The 6306-nt window shown below is 52.8% G+C and overlaps 1 pseudogene across 1 annotated transcript; it reads right to left on the reverse strand.

Annotated features, from left to right (window-relative positions):
- Positions 1–2734: 2734 nt before the first annotated feature.
- LOC311216531 (olfactory receptor 14A16-like) lies at positions 2735–5988 on the reverse strand (annotated as a pseudogene). Its single transcript has 2 exons — positions 5022–5988; positions 2735–2748 (listed from the first exon to the last, which is right to left on the reverse strand). The product of its transcript is annotated as an olfactory receptor 14A16-like (transcript).
- Between the last annotated feature and the right edge of the window lie 318 nt (positions 5989–6306).

Here is a 6306-nt window from a genome sequence, read left to right on the forward strand (position 1 = left end):
GAGCACCCAGTGGGTGGGATGGGGGCTGTGAGCTGCAGGCAGGAGGTGTGGGGACTGAGACCCAGCTGCAGGCAGCAGAGCCATGGGCAGGGGATGGCAGGACAGTGCTAACAGAATAATCTGGCACCTCTCTGTCTGCCCTCTAGCCCACAGGATTCTGGATGTGACTCATAACCTCAGTAGCAGGACCTCACTCACAGCAGGCCCTTCTGAGTTCCTGTTTGTCCCTCACCTTGCCTCCCCTGGCATAAGCACTGTGCTATTCCTCTCTCTTCTTGGAGCTGCAGCTTCTGTTCTTGCTTTATGGCTTCCTGCAATTTGGGAGATGGGGCTTTCAGCTGCAGCTCAAGCACTGACCCTCTGGGTCCCACCACGCAGATGTGTCCATAGGAGGAAGGTGCCCAGAGTTCCCCTTCTAACCTGTGGAGCTCTGGGCATTGCGGTCTGTGGGGTACGGACAAAGCTGTATCTCATTCCGGGGACTTTCTGAGGCCACAATCATTGATCAGTTCAATGTGGGTAACTAGACTGAGCCCTAGAGGAGTCTGGCTGAGACCAGGGTAGATGGGCAGACTGGCTATCCTCACTGCACTAAGGACATTAACTTTGCCTTCCAGGACTCACAAGAGCTCACCTGGTATTTCTTACAACTGCCAGGGTTTTCTACCCTCTAAAAATGCTCATGAGTGTGATGCAGATAGAACAAAGTAAATCACAAGTACATCAGTAAAGAGTGTTGAGAGTGGTAATGCTGTGAAGTCCAATACATCAGAGGTAGATTTAATCAGAGATCACTCCTGGTTTCTTTTCATGTAGAGCTGTAGGACAGGTCTGAATCCTCCAGCACACACAGCAGAGACCGCTGCTCCCAGGGCCACATTCCTCTAGCACCAACCAGACCTCAGGCAAGGGAGCAAAAGAAACGCCTCAGAAAGGGAAAAGTCACTGTAGGGGTGTTTGGACGGGAAGAGAATTAGGTTTTATCTCTTAATGATCACTGTCTTTTCTTCCTTGGGTATTCCCCTTTGTCCAGGAAGATCAGATGTCCAACAGCAGCTCCATCACTGAGTTCCTCCTCCTGGCATTCGCAGACACACGGGAGCTGCAGCTCCTGCACTTCGCGCTCTTCCTGGGCATCTACCTGGCTGCCCTCCTGGGCAATGGCCTCATCCTCACCGCCATAGCCTGCAACCACCGCCTCCACACCCCCATGTACTTCTTCCTCCTCAACCTTTCCGTGATTGACCTGGGCTGCATCACCACCACTCTCCCCAAAGCCATGGCCAATTCCCTCTGGGATACCAGGGCCATCTCCTACACAGGTTGTGCTGCCCAGGTCTTTCTGTTTGTCTTCTTGATATCAGCAGAGTATTATCTTCTCACTGTCATGTCCTATGACCGCTACATTGCCATCTGCAAGCCCCTGCACTACGGGACCCTTCTGAGCAGCAGAGCTTGTGCCCAGATGGCAGCAGCTGCCTGGGGCAGTGGGGTTCTCTATGCTTTGCTGCACACTGCCAATACATTTTCCCTGCCCCTCTGCCAAGGCAATACTGTGGACCAGTTCTTCTGTGAAATCCCCCAGATCCTCAAGCTCTCCTGCTCACACTCCTACCTCAGGGAAATTGGGCTTCTCACAGTTAGTTGTTTTCTGTTCTGGGGGTGTTTTGCTTTCATTCTTTTCTCCTATGTACAGATTTTCACGGCTGTGCTGAGGATGCCCTCTGAGCAGGGATGGCACAAACTCTTCTCCACATGCCTCCCTCACCTGGCTGTGGTCTTTCTGTTTCTCAGCACGGCCATGTTTGCCTATCTGAAGCCCCCCTCCATCTCCTCCCCATCCCTGAACCTGGTGATGGCTTTCCTGTACTCGGTGATGCCCCCAGCAATGAACCCCCTCATCTACAGCATTAGGAACCAGGAGCTCAAGAATGCCATTAGGAAAGTGATGTCATGGATGTTTTTCAGGATATGCTGAGGAAACTCATTGTGCCTTTCCGCAGCTATAAACTGCTTCTTTCCTTCTTCAGATGAATTACAGTTCATGTAAAGACATGGAAAGCCTGTCTTAATTTCTGGAGGGATTTGTTTGGTTTTGTTTTTCTATTTCCCCATGTGATAATGTTTTCCACAAAGAAATGCTGTTCTTCATCCTGTTGTACTCAATTACCAACATGTAAGAGAATCATGAAAAGGACCCTAAAGGTCATGTAATTTCAGCCCCTCTGTTCTGGGCAGGGTTGCCAAGCACTAAAGCAGGCTGCGCGGAGCCGCATGCGGAGCCGCATCCAGCCTGATGGATATTTTGTGTGACCCTGAGGCTTTGCATAAATAAGGAGCCAGAGTCTTTGTGTATTTAAACAAAATAAATGAAACCAAAACAACTTCTTTGTCTGAGACCCACTCTCAGCTGATCAGGAAGTAATGGGAATAGCAAACACCTTTCTGGCTGCAGCAGCTTGGGGCAGGCTGCCCTGGCCCTGGGGCAGTAGGAGATGCTTGAGGACCTCCAGGGATGGCACGGAGGGGCGGCAAGCCTCTGAGGATCTCCTGCAGAAGAGAGCAGGGGGCACAGCAGGGGACATTGACCTCTGTACACTTGTGCCATGGTTGTCCGCATCTGTGGGGCTGAGCCCTCTGTGCCTCAGGAGCTGCTGTGGCTTTCAGAGGGGCTGGGGCTGTGGTGGCAGTGCCCAGAGCCCTGCAGCAACTTACACTGGGCACTGCAGTGGGGCTAGTGCCGCTGGACTGAGCAAAAGGCAGGGAGGTGAGCAGAGGGCAGGGAGGTCAAGAGCTGGCACTCAGGACCTGTGTCAGGGGAATGGCCAACTGCGCCGGTCTCTGTCCTGGCCCACAGCCCTGCAGACCTGGAGCAGGGCTGTTTGCAGAGGCCCCCATGGAATGTGGCTGGGTCAGGGCAGGTGCCGTGGGCTGGAGGAGGTTGCAAAGGCAGGAGGGCCATGGCGGGAAGGGACCCTGAGGGTGCCTTTAGGATTGTAATGGGGGGAGCTCGACCAAGCCCTGAATGTGCACTGCCATGTGCAGTGCCTTGGCAGCATGGCTGTGGGACCATGTGTGGGGCAGTGGGGCTGGGACGATGCAGGGACAGGGCTCTGAGAGGGGCCATGAAGGAACTTCCAGGGGGTGACAGCAAGGACAGGCTCCAAGACAGAAATTTATGGCGGAGATGGAGGGATGGTTTTAGCAAGGGCAGAGCTCACCTGGAAGTGGTGTTATCGAGAAAAGTCAAGAGCAAAGAGAAGAGCTTCTGCTGGAGCTAAGGCTCAGATTTTGTCACCCAGCTCACCCAGGAATCGTCCTGAGCAAGGTGGTCACGAGCCCTGCCTGCCCTCCTGCCTGCCCCGCGCCGGCAGGTGGCTGTAGCAGAGGGGACCCCCAGCCAGCCCCTCGATGGGGCTCTGCCAGCCCCTCGCCCTCCCCTCTGCAGTGACGGCATTGCTGCCCAGGGGGCTCTCTGATGCGCGGGATGATGTCACAGTGCCTGGTGGCCAGCCCTTCTGAGGGCCAATCAGGCTGCTGCAGTGGCAGTGACCTCACTCCAGCCCCCTCCCCACGGCCTGCCTCTCCCCTCTCCCCTGTCTGGACCCCGGGGACAAAAGTCGGTGTTACGCAGCAGCTTTGCAGTGGTGGCCTCCGTGGTGGTTCTGCCAGGGAGGACATCTGCCCATGTGCCAAAAGGACCTACTACCACCAAGATGCATTTGGTGTTTCAAGCTGTCACTGGCAGAGGTCTTGCAAAGTCTTTCTGCAGTTGTGCCCAGGGACCTTCACTCCATTGTCCTGGGCTGGGGCTTTTACTTCAGCTGAACCTCTGTCGGCCGTGGCACAAGCAAGACGCCTCTTACAGCTGTGCTCTGCATCCTCCTTCATCGGAGGGCACCACTCCGTGTCCTTCGCTCTGCTCACAGTGTTTGTCTTAGCTCACGGACGAACGAGATTTGATCTGCTTGAGTCTTCTGAGGCCCAATCCAAGGCCTATTGCCTGCTGCACCTATAGCGCGATAACTATTACTTTCCCTTACTACACTGATTGACCTGATGAGTCTGTTCATATTAATTGCTTTTAATTTCCCTAGTTGGAAGGGGACATATTCCCAGACTGGGACAAGCTGCTGAGCTCTGCCACAGCCACTCAAAGTCACCTGCTCTTGAGTCTTTCAGCCTCAGGTTGTCACACGTGACTCAACACGAGTTTCTCAGGGTCTCAATGGCCATTTCAAGTGTAGTGAACTCCAGCAATCCACTGGCAAGTGTGCCAGGATGCATGGTGCATTTCCACAGGAATCCCTCGCAGAACCTATGGTTTTATCTAGGCCACAGTCTCAAGTTCCCAGACTGCAGTGGCTGCCTTCCAATGATTGTGACTTATGTTAGACTCATAGAACCATAGAACCATAGTGCCATGTAGAGTGGGAAAGACCTCCCACATCATTTGGGTCAGGCCAAAGACGACAAGCTAACAAACTCTGACCTGTATACAGCTCTTCCTGATAAATTCGGCAGTGGCCCTGTGTTCCTTTTGTTTCCTCTTTAACTGTAACTTCATCAGGAATAGTTCATCTTGGTACCATGGCACAAGCATACAGAGGTCAGTGTCCCCTGCTGTGTCCCGTTCTCCTCTGCAGCAGACCCTCAGAGGCCTTCAGCCCCTCCGTACCATTCCTGGGGGTCTTCAGGCATCTCCTGCCACCCCAGGGCCAGGGCAGCCTGCCCTGATATGCTGCAGAGAGGAAAAGGTTTACTATTCCTGTTTATTAATCCACTGAAAATAGGTCTCAGAGAAAGAAATTGCTACAGCCTCATTTATTTTGATTAAATACACAGAGAGCCTGGAGCTTTTTTTTCAGTGAAACCATAGGTCACACAGACAAGGGAATACTCAGGTAGAAGGAAGTGAAGGGCTTTTCTGTGTAGGCAACATTACAAGGACACAAAGGAAAAACAACCAAATAAATCAACAAACACCAAACAGAAAGGCAAGAGTGCCTGTCGTGACATACGCTGGGAGTCATTTGCAGAAAAAGGCAGACAGTCTGTGGCCACAGATAAAAACCCAATCAACAGTTTCCATATTGAATCCCTGAGATCCTGGTTCCTCATGCTGTAGATGAAGGGGTTCAATACTGGAGGCAGCACTGAATACAGAACTGCCACAACGAGGTTCAGGTTTGGGGAGGAGATGGAGGGGGGCTTCAGGTAGGCAAATATGACAGTGCTGAAAAAGAGTGAGACAACGGAGAGGTGAGGGAGGCACATGGAAAAGGCTTTGTGCCGGCCCTGCTCAGAGGGGATTCTCAGCACTGCCCTGAAGATCTGCACATAGGAGAGCACAATGAAAACAAAGCATCAAAAACCCAAAAAGGAAGTGAACGTGAGAAGCCCAGCTTCCCTGAGGTAGGAGTCTGTGCAAGAGAGCTTGAGGACCTGGGGGATTTCACAGAAGAACTGGTCCACAGTATTGCCTTGGCAGAGGGGCAGGGAAAATGTATTGGCTGTGTGCAGCAAAGCATAGAGAACCCCACTGCCCCAGGCAGCTGCTGCCATCTGGGCACAAGCTCTGCTGCCCAGGAGGCTCCCATAGTGCAGGGGCTTGCAGATGGCAATGTAGCGGTCATAGGACATGACAGTGAGAAGAAAATACTCTGCTGATAACAAGAAGATAAATGAAAAGACCTGGGCAACACATCCTTCATAGGAAATGGCCCTGGTATCCCAGAGGGAATTGGCCATGGCTTTGGGGACAGTGGTGGAGATGCAGCCCAGGTCGAGGAGGGCGAGGTTGAGGAGGAAGAAGTACATGGGGGTGTGGAGGCGGTGGTCGCAGGCTATGGCGCTGAGGATGAGGCCGTTGCCCAGGAGGGCAGCCAGGTAGATGCCCAGGAAGAGCGCGAAGTGCAGGAGCTGCAGCTCCCGTGTGTCTGCGAATGGCAGGAGGAGGAACTCGGTGATGGAGCTGCTGTTGGACATCTGAGACATCCTAGACAAAGGGATGATCCAAGGAAGGAAAGACAGTGTTAATTAGGAGAGGGATCTCTGAGAAAAATTTAATCCATCTCTCACTGAAACCCCCTACAGTGACTTTCCCATTTCTGGGACTTTTCTCCTGCTCTGTTGCTTGAGCTTTGGATGGTGCTACAGTCAAGTGCCACTGGGAGTAGGGACACTGGTATGCACTTTGGAGGAGTCACGACGGTCCTACAGGTCTAAACATAAAGAAATCAGGAGTGATCTCTGATTAAATGTACCTCTGATGTGTGTGGACTTCCCAGCATTGCCACTCTCAAC

The sequence above is a fragment of the Netta rufina genome, assembly GCF_964035555.1.
Source record: "Netta rufina genome assembly, chromosome: 18".
NCBI classification, from domain to species: Eukaryota; Metazoa; Chordata; class Aves; order Anseriformes; family Anatidae; genus Netta; species Netta rufina.